Source organism: Mastomys coucha, unplaced genomic scaffold, assembly GCF_008632895.1.
Source record: "Mastomys coucha isolate ucsf_1 unplaced genomic scaffold, UCSF_Mcou_1 pScaffold21, whole genome shotgun sequence".
Lineage (NCBI taxonomy): Eukaryota > Metazoa > Chordata > Mammalia > Rodentia > Muridae > Mastomys > Mastomys coucha.
The window spans coordinates 180,944,229-180,953,074 of NW_022196904.1; the positions used below are offsets into that span (position 1 = coordinate 180,944,229).

General features: G+C 39.1%; 1 pseudogene; it reads right to left on the bottom strand.

Moving 5' to 3' along the window:
• Positions 1–242: 242 nt before the first annotated feature.
• On the bottom strand, positions 243–843 carry LOC116101463 (annotated as a pseudogene).
• Between the last annotated feature and the right edge of the window lie 8,003 nt (positions 844–8,846).

An 8,846-nucleotide genomic window follows, 5' to 3' on the forward strand; every position in this document is an offset into this window, starting at 1 on the left:
CCCAGCAAAGGATGGTTTACGTATGCTCCTCACTAAAGTGAAAGACAAGAAGGTACTTTATGCATGGGTTTTCTCTTTCTCTTGAGCAAAAAAGAGAAAGTGAGGAAAATGGCAGAGGGCAAGACTTTTCTTTTCCTTTCCTTCCTTTCTTTTTTTTTTCTTTGCTAAAGAGAGCAATGGACAAAGGCTTGTTTTATTTTGATGACTGTCCCATGACTGAGGCCACAGCCGGGATACTATGTTCAGACACGAGGGAAGCTTTTTTTCTTGGTCTCTTCCTCCGTGGACAGTCTTGATGATCTCTTCTTCCTTGGCCTGGAGGCGCTCTTCAGGGGGCTTACGTGCTTCCTTGGTCTTAGACCTGCGAGCCTCAGCCTGGTCAGCCAGGAGCTTCTTGCGGGCCTTGTCTGCCTTCAGTTTATGGATGTGCTCTGTGAGAAGCCGCTTGTTTTTGAATATATTCCCTTTGACCTGCAAGTACAGGTTGTGATGCATATGGCGGTCAATCTTAGAGTCCCAGTATCTCCTGAGAAGCCGGCACAGGATCCTCATCCTTCTCATCCAGGTCACGTTCTCGGGCATCCAAGTGTTGGCCGTACCCTTCCACTTCCCTATGCCCCATGCCTGCCTTTCCGTCGAGCCAAGGTGTTTTTCTGACATCGAGCCTGGGAATGGACATTCCCAGGCTTCCAGCTGATCAGCCCATCTTTGATCAGCTTCCAGATCTGCTGACTAGAGTTGGCATTGGCGATTTCATTGGTTTCACTGGGGACCAAGCAGACCTTTTTAATCACAGCGGAGGACACTAGAGGCAAACCTCTTCTGCAGCCTGAGCATACTCATGGCTACAGACGCTGCAGAGAAAGGCAAGACTCACTTTCTAACTGTATGAGAAAAAGAAACAGTAGTGGTGGATTCACTTCCTGCCCGATGTGTCCCGCCTGCCCCTGACCACAGCTCAGTTTCTAACAGTCAATAAGGATCTTTCCTTCTTAAGAGGAGAATAGGGGAACGTTGGGAAATCAGTTCTGCTCTTTTACTTCCTCTTCCACTCTCGACATCTAAGTTATTTCATGCAAAGTGACGTAAGCATTAAAATTATGAATCGATGATCTGAGCTCCATCTCTCTTCGTGTTAAATGGGAAATTTGCATGTTTCCAAACTGTCATCAAGTCACACTGCCCTCCTAAGATTTGCGTACAGAACCTGAGCTAGGAACTTCAACAGCCACCTAAGAGAATAGTAAAACCAGGCTCCATTCTCCATGCCTATAATCTCAGTGACCGAGAGGAAGGGACAGGAAGATCCAGTCTAACAATATCACTTTCACATACCAGCAGGCATGCACTCCACTCAGCTCCTCACCAAACAGGGAAACCAGAAACCTAAAACAGGCCAGGTGGTGGCGGCACACGCCTTTAATCCCAGAACTTGGGAGGCAGAGGCAGGTAAATTTCTGAGTGCGAGGCCAGCCTAGTTTACAGAGTGAGTTCCAGGACAGCCAGGGCAATACAAAAAAAACCCTGTCTCGAAAAACCAAAACCAAAACCAACCAACCAAACAAACAAAAAACAAAAACAAAAACAAAAAAAACCACCCCTAAAACAACTTGTTACTTAAAATAAAAGCCCTGCAAGTTAATATCTACATAGATGAGTTTAAATTTATACCTGATGTATGCATGTATGTATGTATGTATGTATGATATATTATGAAATACATAGAAGAGCAGAAATACCATACATCCTAAGCCAAGAAACAACCCTCTTAATGAGCTTAGAAATCTTATTTGACTGAAGTGTCTTCTGTGTCCTGCACATACTCCTTCCAAGCCTATGTCACGCTTCTGGATGGCGTGGAAACCCAGAGTGCCTACTCTATGGATCGCCATGTTTTTATTTTCTCTAGCTGCCCAGTTCTATTCAAATGTATCAATAATATGAGATATCTTTTCCTGAATGAAAAGTAGTGTTTTAAAATTCCATATTAAGCTTCTTTTTTAAAGAAATGACTGACATTCTGCACTGAGATATAACACAACTGTCATTCCTTTAACTGTGGTTGTCCTAACCTTATTCCTGTTCCTTCACAATGCTTTTGGCAAGCATAACCCTAGTTGTTTATTTACTCTATCACGGATCGTCATTCAGATTCAACAGATACAAGAACGTAAATAAGACCACGCTCATTTTTAGTCATTAGTATTAACCTGCAGTTTTCTCATGTTCCTGCTCCTTGTTATAGACATGAGCATTTGAAGCTTGTGTCTTGCCTATCTCTGACTTCTTCAGGCAAAAGGGCAGATGAACTTTTAGAAAGGTCACTCGGCTAATGAAGGTTTAGACTCAACCTTTGTGTTGAATTTTAAAGAGAAGTCGAAGATATTCATTCCCTATTCATAATTTTATTCACAAGCAGATGCCATGTTTTTCTACCCACAATTACAATGACTCCCACATCTACTGCTCTGCTAACAATATGGAGAAGGGACATTTGTGTCTCCTTATAAAAAGAAAATAGACATTCATGAACTGAAGAAAACAGTTTTATACCATGTGAGCTAACATATCAATGGCCTCTTTTAAGCAAAGGCAGTGGCGTGATACCCAGGTGCAGTTTAAAGATGAGAACTAACGTGGCTTCTTATAAGCTAATAGGGCCCTTGAAGTAAACAGAATCTAAGTTTGAGTTTACTCAAACATTCTTAGGATAAGAAGACCTAGAAAGGCTTCAGTCTACCTTTACAAATAATTGCCTCGAGCTGGGCGGTTGTGGCGCACGCCTTTAATCCCAGCACTTGGGAGGCAGAGGCAGGTGGATTTCTGAGTTTGAGGCCAGCCTGGTCTACAGAGTGAGTTCCAGGACAGCCAGGGCTATGCAGAGAAACCCTGTCTCAAAATAAAATAAAATAAAATAAAATAAAATAAAATAAAATAAAAATAAATAAATAAATAGATTGCCTCAATTTCTAGTTCTAGAATCCATGACAAAATGCAGCTCACACCTTTTACCAAACTACAGAAATATTCATTCGATAAGAGACATCTGGACTCAATTTAAAACACGAAGTTTTCATTTAATTTCCCAAAGGGGGTAAATGATAAAGGAAAAACAAATCTTTAAACTGTGAGTGGAATGCTCATGGTTGTGGCAATATTCTACATTATAAAGAGCAAGTAAGTACCCTGTCTACTCCCTAGCTGATTTAACTCTCAAAACCCGGGGTGAGGCTCAGAAGGTCACAGTGCCTCCAGTGGAGCCTCGGAAAGTCACAGTGCCTCCAGTGGAGGCTCAGAAAGTCACAGTGCCTCCAGTGGAGGTGTGCAAGGTGTTTATGGAGAAAGCCAATGATTTTGCTTACAAGCAGTCTTCCTTAGAATGTAAACAAACTATGAATCTTCTGATTTGTGAGATCTGGTGGACCTCAGCATCAACCTGAGGCCCCAACAGCAAACTGAGAACATGGGAGACATCTGAAAGGGAAAGTGAAAGAGGTCACTGTGGGGTTGAGCAAGAAAACATTTTGATAGCATTTGCAGAAATACGGCAATGACAGACAATGCAAATAAACAATGGTCACTGGTTATGAATATTGCTGTAAATCTGTGCACATTTATAAATGAAATTTGCTTCTGCATACAAAATATTCACCTCCTCAAAGATAAAGAATAAATTCAAAATAATCACTAAAGTTTTATTCTCTTCCACTGAGAATCCCTCCCACCAAACTTCTAACCTTTTCAATGATTTTGACTATTTCACCTTACGAAAAAAAGCAGATTTTTGTTCTATTAAGAAGACAGTCCTGGACAAATACTGTGGCCTTATAAGATGTGCTATCAGTACTATTTTCCAAATGGTTAATTTCTAACAATAAAGCCAATTTCCCCTTAGCCACTGAATGTCATGTTTTCTCATCTACTGAAAGCCGGGCTAATCCTGTGGTCTGAAGATTACAGAGAGTTCTTGATGAATGTCGGCTTGTACGTGCCTCTCCTGACTTAGTTCCTTTCATTGTCAAAGTAGTGAGCTTCAGGTTTGAACCTGTGGGCTTTTTTATATACAATATACTGTTTACTGCTCCATACATAGAGATAACTAGATTAATGTAAAAGAGTGTGTTCATCTATTGTACATCTCTAGGTGAAGGCGTCCTGGACACTGTCTTGTACTTGCATGTCTGACTTAAAAGGTTTAGCTTTGACAAAGATGGTATTGGGTCAATCCTTTTCAAAACACTTCTCAGGTTTTCTTATTAGGGTTACTGTTGCTGCAATGAAGTATCAATGACCAAAAGCAAGTTTGGGAGAAAGAGATTATTTGAATTGTGCTTCCACATAGTAGGTCATCATTGAAGGAAGTTAGGACAGGAAGTCACACAGGGCAGGAACTTGGAGTAATTGATGGAGAGGCCACGGAGAGATAAGGGTTACTGGTTTGGTCATCATGGCTTGTTCAGTCTCCTTTCTTATATAACCCATGACCACCAGCCCAAAGATAGTACCACCAAGGATAGGCTAGACTCTCCCCCATCAACCATTAACTAAGAAATGGCCCTACAGCAGGATCTTTCGGAACCATTTTTTTCAAAGGATCCCTTCTTTGCATTAAGTCCAGCTTCTGTTAAGTTAACATGAAACTAGCTAGCACTCAAGGGCTCTAATGAGAAACATAGTACTTGGATTAGTACACTTTTTTTAAAAAATATCTGGAGTTACTAATGTAACTGGACAGGAATTGGTTAGTTATTTTGATGCTTTAACAATGCTTACATGGGATTACACTGAGTGTAGCCACTAAAAGGTCTTGGGTTATAAGAAAAGCCATAGCCAGAAGGTGGTGGCACACGCCTTTAATCCCAGCATTTGGGAGGCAGAGGCAGGTGGGTTTCTGAGTTCGAGGCCAGCCTGGTCTACAGAGTGAGTTCCAGGACTACACAGAGAAACCCTGTATTGAAAAACCAAAACAAACAAACAAAAAACAAAAACACCCCCCCCCAAAACAAACAACAACAACAACAAAAAGAAAATCCATTATTTAGGACTTCGCAAATTTTACACGTGAATCATCTTTTACATTGCATCTTTCAATTTGACAAAGAAGTAGTTCATAGAATTTTTAGGAATGACTGTATAAGCATTTAAAACCTCTTTCTGTGGTCAAATTAATATACTCTAATCTCCCTGTCAGCAGCAGTGCACTCTCCTTGCTACAGCCACAATGCTCTGGATTCTCAAATGAATGATACCCACACACACTCACACATACACACACATACACACACATACACACACACATACATACACACAGACATACACACACAAATACACACACATACACACACATACACACACATATACATACACATACACATACACACACATACATACACATACACATACACACACATACACACACAGACACACACAGACACACACAGACACACACACATATACACACATACACATACACACACATACACACACATACACACATATACACATACACACACATACATATACATACACACATACACACACATACATACACATACATACACATACACACACATATACACACACACATACACACACATACACACACATACACACACACATACACACATACACACACATACATACACATACACACACATACATACACATACACATACACACATACACACATACACACACATACGTACACACACATACACACACATACACACACATACACATACACACACATACACACACATACACACACATACACACACACACACATACACACATACATACACACACATACACACACATACACACATACACACACATACACACACATACACACACATATATACACACATACATACACACACACACACACACACACACACACACACACAGCCTTCTATTTTAATATGCCTTAAACAGCACAATGGCTGGGTCACTCCCACACTTCCACGTTGCTAATGCTTCCCCTCTGATACTCCTGAATTATTACTTACTGAAATCTATATTCCATTTTGCTATCCTAGACCCAAATAGGGGGTGGGGTGGGAGTGAGCTTAGGGCTGCTCTTTCCCGCTCTTACATGGTTGTCTGCTCTCACCTCTCCATCTCTCAAGCCTGACCTTTCTCCTTCCCCAGCATGGTGTTTCTTCCTCTTCCTCTCTCTCTTGCGTTCCTTTATGGAGAACCTCAAGTCCCATCTCTGTCTCCCTGTCCAGCCACCAGGCACCTAAAACTTTATTTATCATGGAGCCAACTGGATGCAGAGACAGTAGTGTCTTACATGCAGACATCTGAATCCCCATGTAATTGGGAACCCAGTTAATATAGGCAGTAACCCAAGTCCACAACATCTTTCCAGAACATAAAAGTAGTTCTTCAGTAAAAAGACTTTAGTAAAAACACAATGATAACTTTCTGATCTCATGGAAATATTCTGTAATATTCATGGTTTTCAAATATTAATATAATTAAATTAGAATCTTCTTAAAGCATTCTCCATAGTTTTTTCTTTTTTGATAGAATTCAGCTTCTCATACAACATGAAAATACTTCTTAAGCACCTGTTAAAGAAAATAGAAAATAGTATACTTAGGAATTAACAAAGGAGTGTATGGATGAATTAACAAAAATAAAATGCATTAATTAATTAATGAATTAATAAACAAAGCAGGTAGAAAACAAACATATTGTCTGGATGTTAGAGGCAGAAGAAATGTCTCTGAAATAGTACAATGAGAAGGAAGTTCTCTACAGAGAAGAAGAGGCACATGGTTCTCAGAGAAAATCATGGTTTTCTCTTTGGAAAAGAAAAGACTTCAAGTTTCAGAAGCCAAAATATGTGTGTCAAGCTTGAAGAACAAGAAGGTTAGTGAATGAAGGAAGAAAGCATAGGCTGTGAGCAAAAATGATTCCAGAGCAAAAACGTTGCATGGGCTTTGATAAGCCACTCGGAAGATCTTGTCATGTAGTCTCAATAAATGTACTTATTTTTACTTTCAAATATTATAATATGAAATGAAATTGAACCTCAGCCTTCTTTTAGTACTCATTATTATTTGTGACATAGTTTTTCGAACAAGTGAGTGTTGAACTATCTACTCTGTCTCCTTTTATCCAATTTAATGCCAAGTCTTGCTGGGTGGAAGATGTTTGTGTCTATGGAATTAGAAAGCATATTATTATATATCCTTCAGTTATTCCTTCACTCAGTGATTTACTCTAGATGATAGCTATATGTCCATGTCTGTACTGGAACTAAACTGTGACGTTTAGAAGAAGTTCCAACAGGAGCACCTGCATACTACTCCCCCTTCCGGGAACAATTAGAAAGCTACTTCTGTAATGGAGTAGCCATAGCTGCTCCAAACTGTAGGAATGCGGATGAAGTGAATGGATGTGATGGGGGAAGGGAGCAGCTGTGAAAAGTACATCACCATTGAGGCAAGTCTATGGAACTTACAGTCAGTGGAGGAGATATTTTTTAAACACGTGATTATAATGTGTGGATAGGAATGAGACAGAGGGAGGGTTGTTTCATCACGATGGTGATTAGACTCTGGGCAATTGATAAATGGATGATTATTAACAAACAAAACGGCATGAACAACGTCAATGAAATGCTAATCAGTGTTCTTAGAACTGGAATGAAATGACTTAAGTATAATTCACAGCTATTTATTACTTGTTTATTATATTTTTGAAAATGTCTCAAAATGTTCTTAGAATTTAACAATTCATGACAAAAGTAATTCTATGAGCATACTTACAGAAAAAGGAAGCAAACGCACTGCCTTGGCGTCTTCAGTCGGAAGAGTCAGCACAAAACTCAAGAGTGATTTCAGAGCAGATGTTGATTTCTCTCTGATTTTTCTCATAGATAATTCATTAAAGGCTTGCAAATGTCAATTTGCAAATCAAAGGCACATTTGTATCTTCAGGTTTCCACATTTAAAAGGAGAGGGGCATCCATGTTTATGCAGAATGAGTCATTTTGATTTTAAATTACCTGTCAGCTTTCAAGAAAGATGAATATTCAAAGACATAGGAAGAGCCATCCATACAACAATACAACAAGAAAAACATCATTGATTGTTCTGGAAGGTATTGAACAAGTTGTCTATTTAAAAATCTTAGGATGAGTTTTAAATTACCTTTCCTTGTGAACATTAACAAAAGAATGGGCCCCAACTTACTGAGTCTTTAGATTTAAGACACACCATTAAGACAGCACAATTGACAAAACTTTTTTCTTTCTTCTTTTTATTTACCCTTGTCTCATATAATATATCCCAACTTTAGCAACCCCCCTCACTTATTAGTAAAAAGGACAGACTAGCCAAGGATTCTCTCCATGGCCCTCAGACTAAAGGACTGCACAATCACAGAAACTCTGTGGCCCTGTGCTTTTTATCTGATCACAGTTTGATGCCTTCTAAATTTTCAGTGCAATAGTATATTAGGTGATACCAGATCTACTTGAATAATTCCTGTTTATTAGAATCAATTAGCAAAAAAGAAAAGAAAAACAAAAACAACCCTCACTTGAACTTGCCAAAATTCATACATTTGGATAGATATAGAAAAAAAATTTTTTTTCAACATACAAGAGTAACCTATAAAAACATGTTTAAATAAGAAATGCATGTGAATCAATTGCTTTAATTTTTCAGGAGAGTCTCCTTAAATTTACAGAAGCAGAAGGTAATGAAGAGACCAAGAAAGATGTTTAGATTCTATTTCAGACTTTGCTACTAAAAGCTCATGACCTCAGCACTCCAATCTCCATAACTTTTTTACTTTTGAAAAATGAAGAAGTTGTGAACTCCGTGAAC